The sequence below is a fragment of the Ahaetulla prasina genome, chromosome 13, assembly GCF_028640845.1.
Source record: "Ahaetulla prasina isolate Xishuangbanna chromosome 13, ASM2864084v1, whole genome shotgun sequence".
Taxonomy (NCBI): Eukaryota; Metazoa; Chordata; class Lepidosauria; order Squamata; family Colubridae; genus Ahaetulla; species Ahaetulla prasina.
In genome coordinates, this window is record NC_080551.1 from 17,222,035 (window position 1) to 17,245,488 (window position 23,454).

Consider the following 23,454-nt stretch of genomic DNA (forward strand, 5'->3'; position numbering starts at 1 on the left):
CATAACTAATAATATATCCAACACAACTTTCTCCTGTTTTCCCCACAACAACAATCCTGTGAGGTAAATTGGGCTGAAAGAAGGGGACTGGCCCAAAGTCACCCAGCTGGCTTACATGGCTGAGGCAGAACTAGAACCCACAGTCTCCTGGTGATTGGCCCAAATTGACCCAGCTGGCTTTCATGACTGAGGTAGGACTTGAACTCACAGTCTCCCATTTTGTAGCCTGGTGCCTTAACTAATAACAAACTGGCTAGACCAAATTAGGGCCAAAGGTGGTTGTCCTGAGAGGAGTTGTAAGGGGCTGTCCCACCACTAATTTAAAAAATCGGATATTTTAAATTAAAATTAATTTTAAAAGAAAATCAAATAATGCTGTGGTTATTAAGACGAATAGCTGGCATTGTCATTAAATCGCTCTTGACTGATTTTTTCAATTCTTGGCTGAATGTAGGTTTTTAATTTTCTTTTAGATCATCTGAATTTGTTTCTCTCTTATTTCAGAGATCCTTGTGGCAGAAGGAAGCGAGATGACTGGGGAATTCTGATAGTTAAAATCCACATATCTTGAAGTTGCCAAGGTTGAAAAACACTGATATATATATATATTGTTATGTTCGGGAAGTAACGAGGCTGGAGACCAGGGTAGTGACAACAGCTCTTTAATATATGGTGAACCCAGCAACAGGCTGGGGGAAAAACCTCTCCTTTTATACAGTTCTGCTGGAGGCTTCGTCCAATCAGCAACGTGCTGATTTCCCGCTCAAATATTTAAAGGCACAACTGTTAATACATAACACTCCTCCCCTCCCAGAAAACACTTGGTCTTATTTACATATTTATTTACATGTTATTTTTCGACGTAGTCACGCAAATAACCTGGGCGTCTCCTAGTTCTTTCTGACCTGCGCGGTTCAGTTCTGGGTGGTGTTTCGAGCTGGTCGGAGGGGCTGTTTTCTCCTCCCAGCTCTTTCTCTGGGCCATCGGGCTCTGGATTATTGGCCGACTCTTTTTCTTGGCCATCCGGCTTTGGATTAATTTTGGGATTTTCCTTGCTGTTTCCCTCGGGGACCTGATGGCGTCGCTGGAACTCTGGGACCTCAGCTAAGTCTTGCGCCTCCCCCGGGTCATTGTCAGCTGTGGATTCAAAGTGGTATTGGTCATTACCTGTCTCTGTTGTTTGGTTTGGTCAGTTATTCGTTTCCTTAACTGATCTATGTGGCGCCGCCACATTCGGTTGTCTGGTAGCTCTACCACATACGATTTTGGCCCTGTTACTCTTGTTACTTGTCCTGCGAGCCAACTAGGGCCGTCCCCATAGTTTCGGGCCCACACCCGGTCGCCTATGCTCATTTCCCTTGTTTTTTCTAGCTCCCCCTTGTAACCCTCGGGTGTGTAATGGGGGTTCAAACGGTCAAGTGGGCACCGGAGTTTTCGTCCCATTAGCAATTCGGCTGGGCTTTTCCCAGTGGCTGTGCTTGGGGTTCTATGCTGGACGGCTAGGGAAAAGTCTATTTTTGTTTGCCAGTCACCTGGCTTGAGCCTGGACAATGCCTCCTTAGCGCTCCGGACGGAACGCTCTGCAAGGCCATTCGACGCAGGGTGGAAAGGTGCAGAGAGGGCATGTCGGATGCCTTCCTCTGCCAGGTACTCTTCAAACTGGGCTGCCGTGAATTGGGGCCCATTGTCGGACACCAGAGTGTCCGGCAACCCGTGAGTTGCGAATAGGTGGCGCAGGGTTGCGATTACTGTTTCGGCTGTGGTGGACTTCATAAGTATGATCTCTAACCATTTGGAAAATGCGTCCACCACCACTAGGAATGTTTGGCCGTGAAAGGGGCCAGCAAAGTCAATGTGGATTCTTGACCAAGGCCCTTGGGGCTTTTCCCATTCTCTGACTGGGGCTGTTGGGGGTAGCGGTCTGGACTCTTGGCAAGCTTGGCATTTCCCTACCCTCTCAGCAATCTCTGCGTCCATGAGTGGCCACCATACATAGCTCCTAGCTAACCCCTTCATCCTCACGATGCCTGGGTGACCCTCGTGGAGGAGGTCCAATACCTTGCCCCTTAACTTAGCAGGAATTATTACACGATCACCCCATAACAGGCACCCCCCTTGAGCCGAGAGCTCATCACGTTTCTTAACAAATTCTTTGAACCGTTCGCCCGGCGCAGCGGGCCACCCTCTCTGTACCCAACCGAGTACAGTCCTTAACACAATGTCGGTATGATGCCGAGCCACTTCCTTTGATGTGACTGGGCCAGAGTCCAACGAGTCAATAAGGAGGATGGGTGTCCCCGGAGTGGGATCTTCGGTCGCCCCCGGCAGTGGGCATCGGCTCAAAGCGTCTGCATGCCCCACTTCTTTTCCCGGTCGATGCTGCAGCTTGTATGAGTAAGCGGCTAAAAATATAGTCCATCGAGTCAAACGTGGCGACAGTGCCACAGGTGTTGGCCGGTCGCCAGCCAGTAGTCCCAATAACGGTCTGTGGTCAGTCACAATTTCAAAATTCCGCCCAAAGACATACTCATGGAATTTTTTGACCCCTGATACAATGGCTAATGCTTCTTTGTCTAATTGGCTGTAGTTCCTCTCTGGGGATGACATCGTTCTAGAGTAGAACGCTATAGGGGCTTCTGTGCCGTTTGGAAGTCTATGGCTGAGTACAGCCCCCACCCCATAAGGTGACGCATCGCAAACCAGCACTAGGGGTAGTGAGTCGTGATATTGGATGAGCAGGCTATCACTTGAGAGCAGGTTCTTGACTGCTTCAAAAGCCCTATTTTCTGACTTTCCCCAAGACCAAACAGTATTTTTCCCTAAGAGCCTATGCAGCGGTTCCATAGCAGTTGCTTTGTTCTTTAAAAGACCGCGTAAAAATTAACCAATCCCAGGAATGCCTGCAGCTCTGCTTTGTTTTTGGGCGCTGGAGCCTTCCTAATTGCCTTAACCTTGCTCTCAGTAGGGTGAATTCCTTTCTTGTCTATCCGGTAGCCCAAGAAATCGACCGATTCGACCCCTATCTGACATTTATTTGTCTTGACTTTTAATCCGCTGTCCGGAAAATGCTCAAGACCTTTCTTAACCGCTCCCCCAATTCCTCCATGTTTTCCCCTGAAATTAGGACATCATCGAAGTAGGGAACTACCCCTGGGAGCCCTTGCAGTAGTCGTTCCATCAGGTTTTGGAACAGCCCTGGTGCCACACTAACCCCAAATTGCAATCGGGTGCACTTGAATGCCCCCCTGTGCGTCACAATCGTTTGGGCTTCGGCTGTGCGGGCGTCTACTGGCAGTTGTTGGTAGGCTTGGGCCAAGTCTAACTTTGCAAAGACTTGCCCTTGCCCCAAGGAGTGCAATAAATGTTGCACTACGGGAACCGGGTACGCGCTTTTCTGTAAGGCTTTGTTAAGCGTCGCCTTGTAGTCAGCGCAAATTCTAATTGACCCGTCCGACTTGATTGGGGTGACGATTGGCGTCTCCCACTTTGCGTGATCGACTGGCACCAAAACCCCCTGATTTATGAGCTTGTCCAGCTCCTTATCAATTTTGGTTTTAGGGCAAAAGGGACTCTCCTCGCCTTAAGCCTAATGGGGGCTACCTGGGGGTCTAAGTTGAAGGAAATAGGGGTCCCCTTGTACTTGCCCAGGCAGTCCTTGAAGACATCTTCGGACTCGTTAAAGAGAATGTCTTTCAAATTGCAGTCACTTCTGTAGATGCCAGTCACTCCCATGCCCAGGGCACGAAACCAGTCTAGTCCCAACAGACTGGGCAGAGTTCCTTCGACGATTGTGATGGGCAGGGTCTTTTTGTGAGGGCCGTACTCGACTCGGACGGAGGTGGTCCCTCGAACAGGGATGCGATTCCCCTGGTAGTCGTGCACTCGTAGCCGCTGTGCTTGCAAATGGCGCTTCGCGACGGACGGCAGTGACTTCGCCAGGGTGTCCCAGGACATGATGGTGATCGCTGATCCCGTGTCTACTTCAAGCCTGCACCGTACTCCCTCGATCTTGGGCTTTGTAAAAATCTTCTTTTCCACTTTGGTTGAGGCGCGGCCTATAATGACAGTCGTTTGGTTAGACTTCGCGCCTTTCTTGTTTGAACCAATCGCGGGCCGCCTTTCCGGTTCCGCGTTTTGATTGGCCGATTTGAATTTTCGGCGGGAAGGTTGGGCCGCTCTGCAAACCTGAGCTAAGTGTCCTTTCTTCCCACACCGCCGGCATGTTGCGTCTTTAAACCTGCAGCGTTGGCGCTGATGCTGCCCTCCGCAGCTTCCGCACTCGTCACGGTCCTCAGTGTCGCGCTTCTCGGTCCGGCAGACCTCTTCCTCATCCTCGCCCTCACCTTCGGATTCGGACTGAATCTCCTCCTGGTGTACTGGCGTTGGCTTTGCGCTCGCCTTGGATTGAAGAGGCTTTTGCAGAGTCTCTGCTGCTTTAGTAGACATTTCGTGTGCTCTGGCCTCGCCCAGAGCGGTGGCTAGTGTCAGGTTGCTCCTGGCTAGCAGTCGTCGCCGTAGGCGGATGTCCTTGACCCCTCGGATGAGTTGCTCGAGTAGCACTTCGTCTAAGTCTCGGTATCCACAGTCCTTGGACGCTCTTCTCAACGCGGCCATGTAGTCACCGATGGACTCGCCCTCCATCTGTCTACGTTCTCCGAATTCGAACCGCTGCACGTATTTGGACGGCGTCGGTGCGAAATGGTTCTTCAGCAAAGTCTGCAGAGTCGGCCACGATACCGATTGTATCGGCGTTGGCTCTGCCAGGGCTTCCGCAATCTCGATTACCTCGGGCCCGCAATGGCTTAGGAAGTAAGCCCGTTTGCGGTTATCAGGGATCCCCTGTAGTTCGTTGGCTTCTAGAAAGCTTTCGAAACGGGTCATATATGTTCCCCATTTCTCCTTGCCCGGGTTGTACGGTGCGGGTGGCGTGTTTGCCATTTCCGCGTTTCTGCCCTGAGTTTGCTGGGTTCGGAACTAGCGTGCTTCAGATCGGTTCTGGTTCCCCTTAGCCTCGATATCCCATCCTCGTCGCCAATGTTATGTTCGGGAAGTAACGAGGCTGGAGACCAGGGTAGTGACAACAGCTCTTTAATATATGGTGAACCCAGCAACAGGCTGGGAGAAAAACCTCTCCTTTTATACAGTTCTGCTGGAGGCTTCGTCCAATCAGCAACGTGCTGATTTCCCGCTCAAATATTTAAAGGCACAACTGTTAATACATAACATATATAATATAGATATAAAACAGATATAATACTGTTTACATATAATGTTTATTTACATTGGTATATTTTGTGGTGCAGAAAAACACTGATAATATAATGCAATGCAAATATAACAAATCATATTATACTATTTAGTTGGATGGAAAAGGTGAATTCATCAACTGAGCTTTGCCACAGACAGATCTGAGTCTATTCTTACCAGCTTTGAGGATTTTCCTTTGGACAAGCCGTCCTTGTTTACTTGCTAGTTGTCACTGAGGGTTATGGAATAAAAATAAGTGTGGGTTTGTTGGGCAATATGTTTGAAGCTTTCCATTTGCCATCAAATTTGTGTTACCATAGAAGCCTGCTTTAAGGATGTTAAAAATAAATAAATATAAATAAAAGTGAAAAACCTGTACCATCGATAAAGGAAAACCTTCCCTGTTAAAAGGAAAAAAAAACAAAAAACCCAGTTTGGACAATTATCCAAATGATACAAACTTTTAGGAAGAAATGCCAAGCTGAAAAAATCTTGCTTTCAAATTGATGGCTGGTTGTGTACACTGTAAAAACAAAGAATAATAGCCCATGAAGCGAACACTTTCATACGAAGCCAGGCAGGGACTCTTCAGTGTAAACTAACTACTGCTGTGTTTATTCTGACAATGGGAAGCATCTTTTCCCTCCAAGCTCAGTTCAATATGTTCCCTGCTTTGGTTAATCTGACTGTGCTTCATCTTTTTGACAGTCGTAAAGGGCAGTAACAATCGCACAAGAGCATGCCGCAAGAATGCTGCGCCCTATCACCGTGACCTTGGCCCAATTCAAAATACCCTTTTTTGATTGGTGATTCACGTTTGTAAATTGCCATAAATGGACCTTCCCGAAGTCAAGCAAGTAAGAGTGCTCGGTGGCCTTGAATGCCCCTGAATATTCTTTCTGTGGCCCTCAGCATCCCCAACCAAAATGGCTGAAAATGGACAGTTGGCTTTTCCAGCTTCTGAGGCTGAAAATAAAGGAAAATTTATTCATTTTTATAGCAAGTATTTCATATATTTATTGTATTATTTATTAAGTCTACTGTAACCTTTTAATAAATAAAAGTCCCTTTGTCAACCCTGAAGTTGGCCTGGCCGAAGCCATCTTGGAGCTTCAGTACTGCCACACTGAATTTCAAATTTCAAACTTTTATTGTCAGTGCACAACATATGTGCAATGAGATTGGTTGAGCTCCCTCAGTGCACCCCCCCTAACACAATACAACTCACAGCGAAGACAGAAAATCCCTAATCCAATAAGTCATATTAACAACCCCCAGTCCTATTGCACCAGTGTGAACATGTTACATGTTGCGCTGGCCCTGCAAACTGTTCTTCAGTCTATTTTTGCAGCTGGCTATACTTCTATATCTCCTTCCCAATGGTAGGAAGGTAAAGAAGTGGTGACCAGGGTGAGAGACGTCCCTGAGGATTTCCCTCACTCTTCTAAGGCAGCGAGCCCTAGCAATCTCATCCAGTGGTATCAGGGGACAGCCCACGATGTTTTGTGCTGTCCTCACCACCCTCTGTAATGTTTTTCTATCCGCGGGTGTCAGACCAGCATGCCATACTGTGATGCAATAAGTGAGGACGCTTTCTATTGTGGACCAGTAAAAGGAGGTCATCAGCTGTTGTTCCACCCTGTTTTTACGCAAGACCCTAAGGAAATGTTGGGCCTTCCTGGCTACCTGGATCATGTTAGCTGAGGTAAAAGAACGGGGGATTAGAGATAGCTGGGCTTGTGTAGTCAAAATAAAATACTTTTCCTTGGGAACCAAGGATGTTCGCACACCTGGTCAGAGAAGGGAGGAGTGATGTCACCTGACCATCAGACAACGCCTGGATTGGACCATCTGACTGATTGGAATTGAGAGAAAAAATGTTTACTTTTAATTAGCTGAAAAACTGCAGGGTTTTTCAGAGGCGGTTTTCACCTGATGTGCCAATATGGTATTTCCAATAAAGCTATTCTTTGAGGAGTCTAATTGCCTTGGAGTATTGCTTGAAATAGATTTATTACTTGGAACCCTGACATCCTTTTCCAAAAAGGCCAATATACATGATCTTGTGCCACCGATTTCTAAACCCTTGTCATCTACTTTAATTCTTACCCTTGCTGAAAATGCTGCGTATAATCTTCATTGCCCCAAACTTGCCAATCTTTAATATAAAACATGGGTAGTCAGCCTGCTACCCATGTTCCTGCAAGGTCTTGGAGGTTGTGGTGGGTTTTATGCCAAGAAAAGTATGACTGGAGCCATGGAGAGTTCCATCATGTTCTCCAGGCTGGTAGGAAAAAAAAAATTCCTGAAGTTTTACCTTCTAGTAATGCTCAAGATCTTATTGTTTTTGTTTTAGAGTTTAAAACTTGAATGGAGAGACATAGTTTTAATGTGATAGAGTAGATACTGTTCTTTTTTAAAAAGCATTGTTCATCCTGCCAGCATCTAACATCTTTAACAGCAAACCATTTGTATCGGTGCATTTCTTTAGGTGAAGGATAGACAGTCTGTTGCCTTAATTCCTGCTAGGTTTTCGGTCCCTGTCAGATTTCATATAAAACTGAAATAATACTTGTTTCATAGGAAATTGTTTATTTTAACGTTTCTCTAAAACCCTTCCTTCCTTCCTTCCTTCCTTCCTTCCTTCCTTCCTTCCTTCCTTCCTTCCTTCCTTCCTTCCTTCCTTCCTTCCCTCCCTCCCTCCCTTCTTCCTTCCTTTCCCTAGTATGAATTTTCAAAGTAAAGTTCTTATTTCCTAAAAAAGAAAAATAATATTCTTTTTAAGTATATAAAGCCATTCCTCAGCTCTGTACCCCAAATATGCTTTTGACATTTAGTATACAATATGATGTTTTGGTAATATTGGTTACAAACATAACTATTGTTTTTGTCTGTGCAATAGAGCTGTCTTGACTTTCAGTTAATTTTTTCCAGAAGATTTTCTTTTTAGAAAACAAAACAAAATTAAAGCTAGAAGCAGTCATTTGAACTTTGCAGTTAAAATATAGAGTCCTTGAATTTTATCATGTGCCCCAATAAAATAAAATGTATTTATGTATGAAAATAGCACAGTTACCTAAGGCATCTCATATTTTGCTACTCAGCTAAATCCATGCTACAGTGTTTCCTGAGGCCATTAAATTTTGGCTTGATCCAATTTCCCCTTATTTGTTAAATATTTTTTATTTTTATATAAATTCTCATTTATGGCTGAAAATAGCACAATTGATGGAGTATTATAAACCATTTGTGTTCCTACTAGGCTCAGCAAGGTCAAAAATCCAATGTGTTTGCAATTTTCATAGTAGAGGACAAATTTGCTACTTTAAAAAAAAAGGAAATTCATACCATTTATATATAAATTAACCAAAATACATTTTTGGTATAATAAAGCAAAACAGCATGCTGTTTGCAATTTATAAGACGCCTCGCATTAGAATTAAAACTGTCAGAACATTAGTCTCCAGTATTTAAAAAAATAGATACTAAGAATTTATAGGAATTCATGATTTTTTAAATAAACGACTCTGTTACAGAAGATTTTAATTAACTGGCATACATTTTGAGTAGAGCAAAATATATTGATCTGTTAACTCCAAATTTAGATACGATTTTGACAGCAAGGGAGCAAGCCAGAAATCATGCAGAGATATTCTGGAAAATTCTGTAATTATTTTTGACTTTGGTCTTGGAAGGAAGGAAGGAAGGAAGGAAGGAAAGAAAATTGGAAGCTAGTTGGAAGGTTTTAGTGTTAGCACTCTAAATCATGAAGAAATACAATAGGTACTGGTAGTCTTTTTAGGTGGGCAACTTTCCATGTATGGAAAAGACTCATCAATGGACAACCAAGAAAACAAAGCAATGGATCATCAAGCAAATCAGTTCTCACTCCAAATGTGTAAATTTTTGCAAATCATCCTACTTTGGACACCTAATGAAAAGTCCTAACCTTCTGGAGAAGGTTCTACTGTTGGGAAAAGTGGAAGGAAAGAGAAAAGAAGAGGAAGGCCAGCAGTGGATGGGACAGATCATCATGGAGGGAGGCAACAACGACTTGATCACACAGGTAATCAATCTCTTTCCATGTGATGATTGTACATGTCTTAAAATGGAGAGCAAGCAGATGTTGCCTATTCGCAAAGTGTGAAGAGTATTTGCCTTGAGTCACAAGCTCAATGACAAGGCTCCTAACTTTTCAACCTTTTTGAATATTGAGACAGATGAGTGACAGTAAACATACGCAGAGTGCCTTTCCTTGACATTATATAATGGGAACCAGGTGCCGTTCCTGGAGGTGAGAGGGTTAGGATAATGAAATTAAAGATGACAGTTCTTAGGCACTATCTCAACTCAGCATTGGCTGAAAGGGAAGAGAGAATCTAGACTGGAAAACTTTCAAGGGAAGAGACTCTCTTCTTTCTAGTCAATTGTTCCTTGGCTCCTAACCTGTTTCTCAAAAAAATAATAATAATAATAATAATAATCTTGCTTTCTCCTAAGTGAAGGGATTTTTGTAACCAGCAGCTGCGTTTATATTTGCCTATTATTTTGGGCAGCTAACAACGCCGTCAACATGCAAGTGGACAGGGTCAAATTAACAAGCTGTTTCCTCCTTTTTTCATCGCTATAGGTTAAGTGGTGCCCTTTTCCATCAGAGTTAAACTTCAGGAAGAAGTGGAGCCCTACAATGTATTAGTCATTTCCTAGAAGTTTAAATATTTGGCTACCATTTTATACTCCAAAGGTATTATGATTCATCCTAGTTTTACTGGAAGCAGATTTCCAAGGGTAGCTTTATGATGAACCAATACTTTATGCAGTGAATTTATTAATGTTCTTATTAAAATTAGAAAGTATGAGGCTGACACATGTGATGAGCTATGAGATTTTTTTCCATCTTCAGGGATTTAAGTCTTAAGAGACATTTATCATTAGTTCAGATATGGATGTTGTTAGGGGAAACTAAACGATAATTTTGAAGGGGAAGTTTACAGTTATGAATCAACTTCTGCATGTCAGTTTGGTATAGTCTTCTTAATTATTTGAGATTTCTGCCTTTTTTATTTCTAATCTAATGGTGTAGTTTTAAGATATGCATTACCTACATAGTAACGTATTTTAAAAAGAAAGTTCATGTAGCTTTTTAGTAGTTGACTAATTTAATATTTAAATGTAATATGTGAATTTCTCCTTCAGTCTTTGAAAATCTTTGCTGCTACATTAGATCAGAGATCAGTAGCTAATTTCAAAACCCATATCAAGCAATCATTTCTGCCCTCTGGCACCAGGAATCTGACCACCCTTAAAGCTCCTGATTGTGAGAAAAGATCATTTTGTTCCTGAACAAAAAAACATCGGCTACTTCTGTATTTAGGGGCTACTGAATTTGCTTCACATTCCATATTCTGATTAGTTCCTCTGTCTGTCACGACTCTAAATTTGTTAAATTCTTCCAGCAAGAATGGAGACAGTTTGCATTTCGCTTTCCAAACAGTTTGTGTGTTCTATTATTTTATTTATGAACGGAAACATAGAGGGACATAAGTCATTTGGCAAGCATTTGATTGACACACCCTTTGGAATTGACACTTTCCGTTAGTTCTTAGAACTTCTTAGACACTTTCCATTACTTAGAAGTCCTAGGTTTTTTTTAAAAAAAGCCATAAAAACAAACATCGAAATAGTGATGCCTGCCTGTAATATGCCTGAAAACTTGAAAATTCCTACTGAGATAAGCACATTTTTCCTCCCCTCAAAATTGGCAGAAACCCTCCTCCTCTTCCTTTTCCTTCCACCTTTCCCAGCATTAGCACCTTCCTCAGAGAGCTAGGTCTTTGTATAGAATGCGTTCAAGGGAGAATAATCATTTCATCTGATTGAAGCACTCCATATAGTGAGTGCTGGTATAGTGGGATGCTTAGAGAATTGTGCCAGAACCAGGGAGACCAGACTAAAATCTTCACTGACTAAAAGACTTCAGATTAGCTTGTTTAGTTAGTCAAGAAGCAAAGATCCCAGTGTCCTTAACAGAGCCATACCAGTTGGCCTGTTTAAGAACAGCTCTCAGAGTGCAACTTCCATTGAAAACAACTCTGCCACATCGGATCTATGTTCCTGTGATTTTGATTTTGTTGTGGTCCACCAGCAGCCTGTGGACCTGGCAGTGGAGTCAGACAGTGAGGTGGGTGGGGAGGACAATGGGCCAATCCTGGAGTTGGGAAGGCCCAGACAAGGGTTCTGCGTCAGAGGGAGAGATGGGGCCAGGGCCATTTGGGAGCGATGCGCGGGCTCTGGAGCCTCCAGAGGCAGACAGTAGAGAGGCAGAGGAATAGGAGGAGCCTGTCCCTAGTGCACGCATACGAAGAGCTGCCAGAAGGCAAGAGCAGCTAAAGCAAAAAGGATGACTCGGCAGTAAGGCCAGGAGATGATTGGCCCCTCCCATAAGACTTCTTGAGCTCTTTGTAGGAAAGCAACGTTGCTACATTTGTTTCTAGTCAGCGTCTCTTGTTTCTGAACTTCGTGGGGCTTTGCCAAGAACACCCTTTGGCAGAGTGCCAAAGAAGGCAAAGGTTTGTGATAAGGCCAAAGGACTTTTTCTGAAGGACTTTGTTTTGGAATTAATTTGGACTAAGATGAGAATGAAGTAATTCTCAGCTGTCCTAATAAACTACGTTTGTTTAGGACTACTTGGGCCTAGTAATAACTACTTGGTAATAACTACTTGGGCCTAGGTAATAACTACTTGGGCCTAGGTCACAATTCTCCTCTTGCTCCTTGATTCTTGGTTTTTCAACTCAACTGAGCTTACATAAATTTTTGGCCTTTGCTTCTTTGCCATTTTCGCTGACCCTGTACACTTGTCTGTCTTCTATTACTTGACTGTAGATTGAACTCTTCACTATCTGGGTCACATCCACCTTGTGGGCAAAAATTCACTCTCCTGTATAGTTTCTGGAGTGTACAGACATCTCCTCAGTTGGCTGGCTTTCTCTACCTCTATAATATTACCTGGAATATTACTTATCAATAAATCAGTTGTAACCAAATTTTGTGTATTGGATCAAGCTGGAACAAGACATTAGTAGAAAAACGAGGCCTCCGGAGTGGGATGTTGCAGCTCTTGAACCAAACAAGCAACAGTCTTCTGAGGAGAATATTCGTAGCTCAGGGCTGAAATGAGGGATCCTTGATGGTCTCTGAGCCTGATGGTTATCTTGCAGATGTTTCATTACCCAAAGTAGGTAACATCATCAGTGCTGATGATCTGTCTTCTGAGAGTTGGATCAATGGCAACAGGCCAGGTGTCCCTGAGGGGCCAGACTCCAGTGTGCTCAACATGTCCAATTTAAAAGACCATGAAGTGATTTAGTGCTAAGCTTGATCTTCCATTTCTTAGCAAAGAGATAGAATCTGGGTCTTAGGACTTAGCCCTTAGATTTTAGATTTAGTTTCAGCCTAACCCTAATTGGACAAGTTGCCTTGCTCTTCATGCTCTGTCCAAGGTGCTGAAAAACATGACATTGCTCACCTTTTCAAAAAAACTTTGTTTTTAAAAAATGCTTCAGTGCCATCTTGCCCAGGAATGCAAAGAGAGCAAAGGAAGGCAGATGCCACTAATAGATACAAGAGATCCTAAACAACATCTCAGCTCTTGGAAATCAATAAGCTTAAGGAAGAAACTCAAAATGGCATAGGACCGGGTTACTTACGGGATCGCCTGCTGCCACCAATAGCCTCCCAGCGACCTGTGCGCTCCCATAGGGAGGGCCTCCTCAGGATACCATCATCCAAACAATGTCGACTGGCGATGCCCAGGGGGAGGGCCTTCTCCGTGGGGGTTCCTGCCCTCTGGAACGAGCTGCCTCCGGGGATACGCTAACTCCTCGACCTCCGGACCTTCCGACGCGAGTTAAAGACCTTCTTGTTTCGTCGTGCAGGGCTGGCCTAACATATTTTAATGTGGGTTTTTACTATGGTTTTATTACTGTTTTAGTTTCGGCCTAATTGAATTTTAGATTTTAAAATGTTTTTAACTTTTGTATTTTGTTTTTTATTTGGCTGTAAACCGCCCTGAGTCCTTCGGGAGAAGGGCAGTATATAAATTGAATTAATAAATAAATAAAAAATAACCCTACCATGATTCTGCATCATGTAAAAGAAGGTAGAGGGAGATTCAGGCAGGATTTCAAAACTCCATTATTTATACATTTCAGCAATCAAATATGGTCATTCCTTGAATTGTTGTGCTGTCTGATTCTTAAGCTGGCTTGCCTGGAGAGATGGTCTATCTTTTAAGCTTGGAGGAGACCGAGAGAAGGTGATCTGATGGTCTTTATGGATTTGTGATTACAACTTCTTTAAACCCCAGATAACACAGCTAACTGTAATAGATTTTACAGTAGAACCCAAAGCATTTGGCCAGTATGAAGTTCTCCACTTCTGCTAAAAATTAGGTGTATATTTGATCATCTAGAACCGTGATGGCGAACCTATGGCACATGTGCCTGAGGTGGCATGCAGAGCCATCTTTCCTAACTTACCTGCAGCGGAGCATGCGCACGCCCCAGCTGGTGTTTGAGCCTCCAGTGCACATGCGGGCAATTCAGGGAACCCAGCTGTTTTTGGAAGTTCTCCTGTGCATGCGCATGTGTGTGTGTGTTAGCGCATGTGCTCAAGAGTACTTGCACGCAGCGCGCACATGTGTAGACGGTGTTCACACATGTGCGTTGCGCACGTGAAACCCGCGTGCATGTGCAGATGGTGTGATTATGTGCACAGTGCAAAAGGGACCTGCCAAAACCTGTGTACATGCACAAATGGTGTGATTGTGCACACACGGGGGAGGAACCATGCGTTAGCATGGATAGCACGCAAGCGCGTGAAGCACGTATCTGTTCGGCACTTGGTGAGTAAAAGGTTTGTCACCACTAATCTAGAATTTAACTAGTAATTGAGGTAGTTATATAAAAGTAATTTCAAATACATTTAATTGTACCTCAATTACTAGTTAAATTTTGTAAAGTTGACTTTGTAAAATATACAAATAGAATGAGACTATTGCCTTATACACTGTAAGCCGCCCTGAGTCTTCGGAGAAGGGCGGGGTATAAATGTAAACAAACAAACAAACAAACAAACAAACAAATTATTTAATTGTAATGAAATTAAATTTTATATAACTACCTCAACTACTAGTTAAATTCTAGATGATCAAATATACACCTAATTTCTAGCAGAACGTCATACTGGCCAAATGCTTTGGGTTCTAATTGTAATTCCATTATTCTCTTATTTTTAGATGCTGCTAGGAATAGTGGTTATTCCTGTCATATATCTACATATGCCATGGATAGCAGATTTTTGGAAGTCGCCCATCATCATATACTCATACAGCAATGGATGTAAGTGTAATCTATATTAATGTTTTAGGATATAAAATTGTGGTAGTCAAATGTTGGTGCGCTCAACCAATCCTTTTCTTCTTATTTCAGTTCTTCGTGCCAAGGAAGAAAGTAACGTATTTATAGACATAGCAAAAGCTTTTTTGCTCTCCTATTGGAATCTACTGGGGCAAACAAGTATCAAACAAGAATCTGCTTTAAGTTCTCTCCTGCAGTTGAATGTTTTTCTATATAGTTGGGGAAATATCAACTACATAGAAGGAAATCTGAATACATATTCAGAAGGAAAATAATTTCCTTCTGAATATCCTTCATCTTTCTTAGGACAATGAATGATTGCAATTGAATTAAGCAAAGACTTCTCTCATGAGGATATTTATGACCCCTCCCCCAAAGCCACAAACGAAGCTAGAACAAAGAAATTTCTCACCAAAGATTAAACATTAGTTATAAATGGATGAAATCTTAGGAGTGAATTGTTTTGTATATTTCTCTTTTCCTTCCCTTTACTGTTCTAGCAATGGCACATTTTTCTCCAAACTCCAAAACTTGTTTCGTAAGAAAGCTAAATAAGAGCTGCAAAGATCAATTATAAATGACATCTTAACTTTTTGGATGGCTTTGGAATAGAAATCAAATTAGTAACTTGATGTATCCCTCCCTCCTTTTTAAAACTCTCAACAGAGAATTGACAACGAGCATTGTTTACTCCTAAGAAGAGGACATCAAGTCACGGCCAATTATTTAAAAAGACATGAGGCAGAGGTAATGTGGTAAAATATTAAATCCTGACATCTTCGCTTCGAGAACGCAGCCTTAGTCATTATTCTACCAGGCAAATGTCATTGAGATACCTCAAGAGGTTTTTCTAAATATCAGCTTTTACTGGGATACACAAACATTTGGCTTTAATTAAGAAATCTGGTTCTTGTCATAACAGAAAAAAAGAGGCTTACTTTTATAGCTGTTCTTGGATGCTGGTTAGCCTCTAGAATTTGGAACAAACAGGAGAAGTACTTTTCTAACTTGCTAGGTCCATAAAAAGCTTGGCTTGAACTTTGAATCCAGCCCATCATGGAGGCACAAAATAAACTTGCAGTAGACCCTTTGATCTTCATTGGAGTTGGTTTAGATCTGTAAAAGAAACATTGCGTGGAGCACTTTCTAACAGTAGAATTAAAGATGGAGGCCACGCTTTTCAGCAGAGGTACATAGCATTATCCAGGCTGTGAAAATAACTTGTGTTTGATTCATTTCTATTTAATTACTATACTTAATTACTTAACAGAAAGCTGTCGGGAGTATGTGTATGTATGTGTTTATATGTATTTATATTTGCATGTATGTCTATGTGTGTTGTGTATACATATACATACATGCAATGTATGTATGCATGTAAAGTATGTATGTAGGTATGTAGGTATGTAGGTATATGCAGCTTGGTTGTTTTCTTGCAGACATTTCATTACCAAACTAGGTAACATCATTGGTGCTAGTAGGGAATTGGGTTTGCTCTCATGTTTTATATTAGTGGCTTGTTCAGTTGGTGTTGATGGGAGTGGACTTGGTTCACTTCCAGGTTCATTGGTGGTTTAGAGGTTTATTTTCCTGATTTTAATCAAAGTTGAGTGGGTAGGTTATGACTAGTGGTTTCCAAATAAGGCAGAAATAAGAGACTACTTTGAAGGTTAAATAAGGACTTACAACGTAGCTTTCTTGGAAGCCATCCTGCTTGCTTTAATCTTTCTTCAAATGGGGGAGGCAGATGGTTGCATCCAGATTTCCGAAACTCATGCCAACGAAGGTCTTGACCATCTGAATATGACCATTGTTTTATAGGGCCTTGGTATTACTCATCAATAAAATATGGAAGCAATTATCTTGTCCATGAACATGGCTTTTGTTTTCCTTTTTTTCTTTTCTTGTACTTCGTTTTTGTTCTCCAGAAAGCCCAAGCCATGCAAAACTCATGGGGAAACCTCCTTTTTGAAAGATAAAACACAGTGAAAGGGAATTCTCTGCTCTCCAGAATTTTGATAACCTCACTAGATTTGGATTGTCTGTGAATCTCTTCCAACCCACCCCTGTTATTCTCCAGAGTCCTTCTTTTCCAGGGGCTGGTTGATAGTTCAGATAGAAGATTGAGCTCATGGACTACGGTTGCAGTTCCTTACTCTTATTTTTTGCTAATTGTCTAAACCAGAACCAGATGAGCATGGCACTTCTCCGTTAGACTCTTTTTCTAAAGACTGAGTGTTTATGGATCCCACTACAATTTTAGGAATGTAAAAGATAAAGTAACTATGACTTTTATGAGGCTGGTATTTAGAAGGTTTGTTAGGGGAGGCTATCAGCAGCAGCTCGTGACTTTATTAACTGGAATTCCCTTATTTACCTACTTCCCAAGATGAATTAGTATCGTCTCTAAACTGACATACAGTTTAGAGTCATACAGTGGTTTTTTAAAATTGTTTTTAATCATAGGGTGCTAACAGAAGGATAATACAGTCAATAAAAAGGTATTGCAGATATTTTCCATCTTTTCCTTCTTATTGGATTTTTTTTAGTGGAGAAAGTTAGTCAAAGAGATAAGCAAAAAATCCTAGGAAGATTATGCATGGAAGAACCAATGTTAATATTTATTATTGCTGCTGTGATAAGAGATTGGAAGAGAAATCACTCTATCCTTACCTTTGATCAAGTCAAAGACTAGATTTGCCATACGTTTAAACTATGGCTTAGTTAACTTTGGTTTGTTGCTATAACCCACACAATATTCAACACCCTAAAAAGGGTTTGCAAGAATGTGCACAGCATTCAAAGCATCTAAAGCTCCTACATACAGCCTCTCTGCGTGTTTCTACCATTTCTGTGATGTTGAATTATACAAATTCTTCTCAAGTTGGATAAGGAGCCTTGGTATACCCATGCTTTCAAAAGCGATCTATAAGGTCAGCATTGCCTAAGCAGCAGATCAACACCGCTGGTCTCCTTTTTCACTTGTCTTAGTAGCCAGGAATAAGCAACGAGAAGAAGTAATGCAAGAAAGAAAGGAAATAAACCACTGGGAGGGGATGAGGAGCTTCTAATCCTATTGCAAAACATCGAAGCATTAAGATAAACAAGATTAAGTCCGTGGGGCCAGTGGGAAATCTTCTGCAGCTGATCTACCTGACATTATCTAAATCTTGGACCAGATTCTCTTAAACAACGTCCAGCCATATTTGGCTTATGTTTTCTGCCTTTTTACTTGCCCTTTAATCACTGGAAGAGGTCAGGAGTGTGTATCTACCACAGCCCAAGACAAACATAAATAGTCAAAGAAATGCAAACAGTTGTCCAAACAAGCATCATTTTCACATCTATCCCAATTGAACCATTGTTGAATGCCTCGTGGTGGATCTAATTCTGGCGTAGAGTGGTCAAGTAAGGTGAAGCAAAGCCACAATGAAGTAGAATTGGGGTGAAAAAGACAGTCCCAGATCTACTCTAGAAGAAGGGTGTCCAATCTTGGCAACTTTAAGACCTGTGGACTTCAACTCCTAGAATTCCCCATCCAGCTATGCTGAAGGTGAAGTCCACACATAACATAACATAACGTAACGTAACGTAACGTAACGTAACGTAACGTAACGTAACGTAACGTAACGTAACGTAACGTAACGTAACGTAACATAACATAACATAACATAACATAACATAACATAACATAACATAACATAACATAACATAACAACATAACATAACATAACATAACATAACATAACATAACATAACATCAGAGTTGGAAGGGACCTTGGAGGCCTTCTAGTCCAACCCCCTGCCCAGGCAGGAAACCCTACACCATCTCAGTCAGATGGTTATCCAACATTTTCTTAAAAATTTCCAGTGTTGGAGCATTCACAACTTCTGAAGGCAAGTCGTTCCACTTATTAATTGTTCTAACTGTCAGGAAATTTCTCCTTAGTTCTAAGTTGCTTCTTTCTTTGATCAGTTTCCACCCATTGCTTCTTGTTCTACCCTCAGGTGCTTTGGAGAACAGCCTGACTCCCTCTTCTTTGTGGCAGCCCCTGAGATATTGGAACACAGCTATCATGTCTCCCCTAGTCCTTCTTTTTGTTAAACTAGACATACCCAGTTCCTGCAACCGTTCTTCATATGTTTTATCCTCCAGTCCCCTAATCATCTTTGTTGCTCTTCTCTGCACTCTTTCTAGAGTCTCAACATCTTTTTTACATCGTGGCGACCAAAACTGGATGCAATATTCCAAGTGTGGCCTTACCAAGGCATTATAAAGTGGCACTAACACTTCACGTGATCTTGATTCTATCCCTCTGTTTATGCAGCCCAGAGCTGTGTTGGCTTTTTTAACAGCTGCTGCACACTGCTGGCTCATATCTAAATGGTTATCCACTAGGACTCCAAGATCCCTCTCACAGGTACTACTATTGAGCAAGGTACCACATATACGGTACTGGTGCATTTTGTTTTTTTGGCCTAAATGTAGAACCTTACTTTTTTCACTGTTGAATTTCATTTTGTTAGATAGCGCCCAATGTTCAAGTCTGTGTTCACATCTTCAGTGTTCCAAGTCCACATGTCTTGGAATTGCTCAGATTGCACACCCATGTTCTACACACCCTTGGTTGGTGACCTTAGATACCCAATGAGTAGAGAGAACTTAGCCAAAGATTTTGCAGTTTTTTTTTGATGCCCTACGATTAGATTTCTGTAAGACTTTCTTTTAACCAGACAATCTGAGTATTTATCCAGAAACTGACAGTAACTTACAATAAATAATCAGAGAACAAATCTTTTTTTTTTTTTGGCCCATGTATTTCTCAAGGCCAAACTTAAATATGTATCAGTATCATCCTTTAGAATATCTCTGGCATTTTCTATGATGTCATACTTTTTGCTGTGGCCAAAGATTTTCCTCTGTTATTTATTTGTTTATTTTCTTAACTAACCATTTTTGTGCACTGAGGGAAGAACAGCATGCAACCTTTTTCAATAAGAAACATATGTTAATCTCAAAGAATCAACCATATCTTCACTTGTCCCTACAATAATTGCATATTTTTCTGCTTTCCATCTGGAGGTCTTAGCAAGGCATTTTATTGCGAATACAGAAAACAATTGATGCTTTTTTGGACCACATAAAAGTTTGGCTTGTCACTGTTGGAGCTACTGTGTTTTTGATCATACTTGTGATAATGTTTTATTTTAGGGAGCTTGTTTTGAATCCTACGTTGGATAATCAGGTATACTTTAGGCTTGCAATTATAGATGCATATCAGAAAAATCAAGTTAGTTCCTTTTTTTTTGATAGTCCAGCCTTCTCAGAATTATCTTTCACGGGTATTCGTTACAAAAATCTACTTTATACTGCTCTGGGTCCTAAACATTTGTGTATTATGAAATAAGTCATAATATAACAGTAGTTGAATATCTATATTATAATTTTTAGTTGCTGATGCACAATTAGAATTCAAAATAAACTACCAAGGAAGCACAATATATTTTACTATAGAGGAAGAAAGACTTCTCTGTTATCCTCACTTGCATTGCTGAGGCCTTCAGAGAGAGAACTCTGAAGTTAAATATAGGGATGCTAAATAATTAATTAGAGCCAGCTTGGTGCAGTAGGTTAAGGCATCAGGCTAGAAACTGGGGGACTGTGAGTTCTAGTCCTGCCTTAGGTACAAAGCCAGATGGATGACCTTGGGCCAGTCCCTCTCTCTCAGTTTTAGGAAAGAGGAAACAGCAAAAAACTTCTGAAAAATCTTGCCAAGTAAATTGCAGGAGCTTGTCCAGGCAATCAAAACTGACTCAAAAAGAGGAGTATTGGATAATTCCTATCTTTGCATCTTTTGGTAAAATAAACATTAGAAAGTAAGAGCCTTTCTGAGTTCATCCCCTGCTTGCTTTTCTGTAGGTTGACATGATCTTCTTGTGGTTAAAAAAAAAAAAGAAGAATTTACACAGCTTTTAGAACAAGACCAAGGCCTTGTTCATGTCTATTTCCAAAGATTAACAGCCAGCTAATAATCCTTCCATACTTTCCCTGGTCTGTATGATTAAGCCCACTTAGTTTTGCTCTTTATCTACCACTGGGGGAGTTAAAATCCCTGACATTTTCATGCTCTTATCCCCCAGCCTAGAGATCATAATCATAGAGCTTCCCATATCTTTGAAGTCTAGTACAGTTTCATTCTCAAGCATTCTGCTTGTCCATCACTCAAGGTACATAAAAAATCCTGCCAATTAAAGGAATTTTTTTTTAAGGGAAAGATTCCACATTGTGGTACTTATACTGAAAGCCTTATAAGGTCTGGGTTAGCTTGCTGCTTCATAGCAGCAAATTTTGCATCATTTTTACTTGTGTTTGGGGGATATTTCTCCTGTTGTAGGACAACGAGTAGCTGCAAGGCATAAAATCATGCGGATTGTATGAAATGTTGGCAGCAAGGCAGGGGTGAAATCTCCAGCAGGTTCTGACAGGTTCTGGAGAACCGGTAGCAGAAATTTTGAGTAGTTTGGAGAACAGGCAAATACCACCTCTGGCTGGCCCCAGAGTGGGGTGGGAATGGAGATTTTGCAATATCCTTCCCCTGCCACACCCACCAAGCCACACCACGTCCACCAAGCCACACCCACAGAACTGGTAGTAAAAAAATTTGAATTTCACCACTGCAGCAAGGGCGACCAGAATTTTCAAACTTCTGAGTGGCCTGAAGTCACCATAGCCCTCGTCCCTTTTAGAATCAATGAACAATGTGACAGATACAGGAGAGTCTATGGAAAGTCTCCATCAACCAGGGCATGACATAGTGTAAGCCGCCCTGAGTCTTTGGAGAAGGGCGGGATATAAATGCAAATAAAATAAAAATTAAAAATAAATAAATGGTTGTCCCAAAGGTGCTTTTTCCCAAAGGCAACTAGACTTTCTTGGTTTTTTTCTTTGAAAATGTTTCGCTTCTCATCCAGGAAGTTTCTTCAGTTCAGTTCAGTTCTTTAGAACTGAAGAAGCCTCTGGGATGAGAAGTGAAATGTTTTCAAAGAAAAGAAGTCCAATTGGTCTTTTGAAAAAAAAAAAAACTTTTGGGATGGACGCACGAGATCTTAAGGCCTAATGTGTAATGTAATGTAAGGCAAATTAAGAAGAGATTGGACAACCATTTGTGTGAAATGGTATAGGGGTGAAATGCTATCAGTTAGGACTGGGTCGAGGGAACCGGTAGTCAAAAATGCTACCGGTTCTGGATAACCGGTATGTCTGACGATCAGCTGGGTGACGATCAGCTATGATGCACAATTTATATTAGCTAGAATCGTCGGATTTCCTGCTTTCTAGATCTAAATCATGTGGCACAGCGGATTCCGCCCCCCTCACTGTTCTACTTACCTTTGCAGACTCGGATGGCTTCAAAATGTCTTGTTTTTAATGCTGCGTGGGCACGCCTCAGGCGTGCATGTGCGCAGAGCGCACGCTCAGTAGCAGACTTACAGAGCCAGTAGCAGACTTCAGAGGATTTTACCGCTGCTCCAAGGTCCATTCCAGCTTTGTTATTCCGCGATTCTGTCTGTTAACCTGGCGCAGGTTTCCCCTTCCAAGATCGCCACAAGGAAACTAGGAATTGTCAGGCTTGTGCACAGCTTCCTAGGATGTCCTGCTCTGTATTGCTTTGAAAGACTCCATGCTGGCTGTGCCAAGTGCCTTTGGGGTCACATGGCACCTATTTATAAACCACCCAAACTGCCTTCTCTCCCTCTGCCAGCAAGCTGCAAATACGAAGGTCACTTAACAGCCGGCAGCCCCCCAAGGCTGCCCTTGTGTTCTCTATGGAGGACAGAGAAATCTCCTAAGGACACCGATCCGCAGGTTAGTCTTTGCTTAATTGTTCTCTAACACTGCTGTTCTTTGCCATAAATGTAGAGCAGAGTGTTACTTCCTCAGCTGTTTCCCAGGAGTTCTTTGTTTTTGCAGCATTCCAGCAGCCAACTGTGGAAAGTGAAGGCCGTGATATTCAGAACGATTCTTCTTTGTAGAGAGCTAAGGGTGCCCTTAAAACCCTCAAAAACAGATTCTTCTGTCCACAAAAGAGATGAGATTCAACCGAGTGAGTTTAATTGGAGTTTGAGATCTATCAAGAGTACTTAGCTGGGATTCTCCCCCCCTCCACAAAACACCCTGTTTGGCCTGGCATGTCCCAGAATTGGATTATCTCATAGTCCAGATGACTTCAGGTGGGCATTCTGCATTAATTCCATTCAAACGTGACACAGAGAAGTTCAGAATTCAGGAATCTCCTGAGGGTTTTATCTTTATTTTAAAAACTAAGCCAAGTTGCTAATCTTCTGCAAAAGCTTGCTTGAATTTGATGTCATGAATGTTTTCTTACGTTTCAAAATCCAGAAGGGGGCAAAGCAGTGTTTCTAGAAGACAGATTCTGTGTAAGTGTACACATAAAAAAGACATACTCTTTTTGGTTCTTTGCCCTTCTCCATTAGTGGCCGAAGGAAACCGAGCCCACAGTCTGAGAGACAATTTTTCTTACAAAGTAGTTTTTTTCTAGATGAGCCCTGATTTCTACTCTCATAATTCCTGGCCAGCATAAAGTTCAGTTTTAATACATCTAAAAGGGACCAAGTCAGAGCAACAAGTCTTATGTTTCATTAAACCACAAAGGATCTTAATTAACCTAATTTATTCAGGCTGCAAGATTCAACCAATTGTTTGTAGACTTTTTGGAAGTGTTATTTTGTATATTTCAGGGACTTAAAAGGCATATGTGTCTATTTC

The 23,454-nt window shown here is 41.8% G+C and overlaps 1 protein-coding gene and 1 long non-coding RNA gene across 2 annotated transcripts in view; both read left to right on the plus strand.

Moving 5' to 3' along the window:
* The first annotated feature begins 8,782 nt into the window (after positions 1-8,782).
* Positions 8,783-15,390, plus strand: LOC131184811 (uncharacterized). Its single transcript, XR_009152034.1, has 3 exons — positions 8,783-9,313; positions 14,546-14,648; positions 15,333-15,390. It is a non-coding gene; the product is annotated as an uncharacterized LOC131184811 (long non-coding RNA).
* A 6,993-nt stretch (positions 15,391-22,383) lies between these two features.
* NNT (nicotinamide nucleotide transhydrogenase) overlaps positions 22,384-23,454 on the plus strand; it is a 58,043-nt gene continuing 56,972 nt past the window's right edge. Inside the window, exon 1 of the mRNA XM_058156512.1 lies at positions 22,384-22,533. The gene's annotated coding sequence lies outside the window, so the exon portion shown is untranslated. The remainder of the gene's footprint in view (positions 22,534-23,454) is intronic.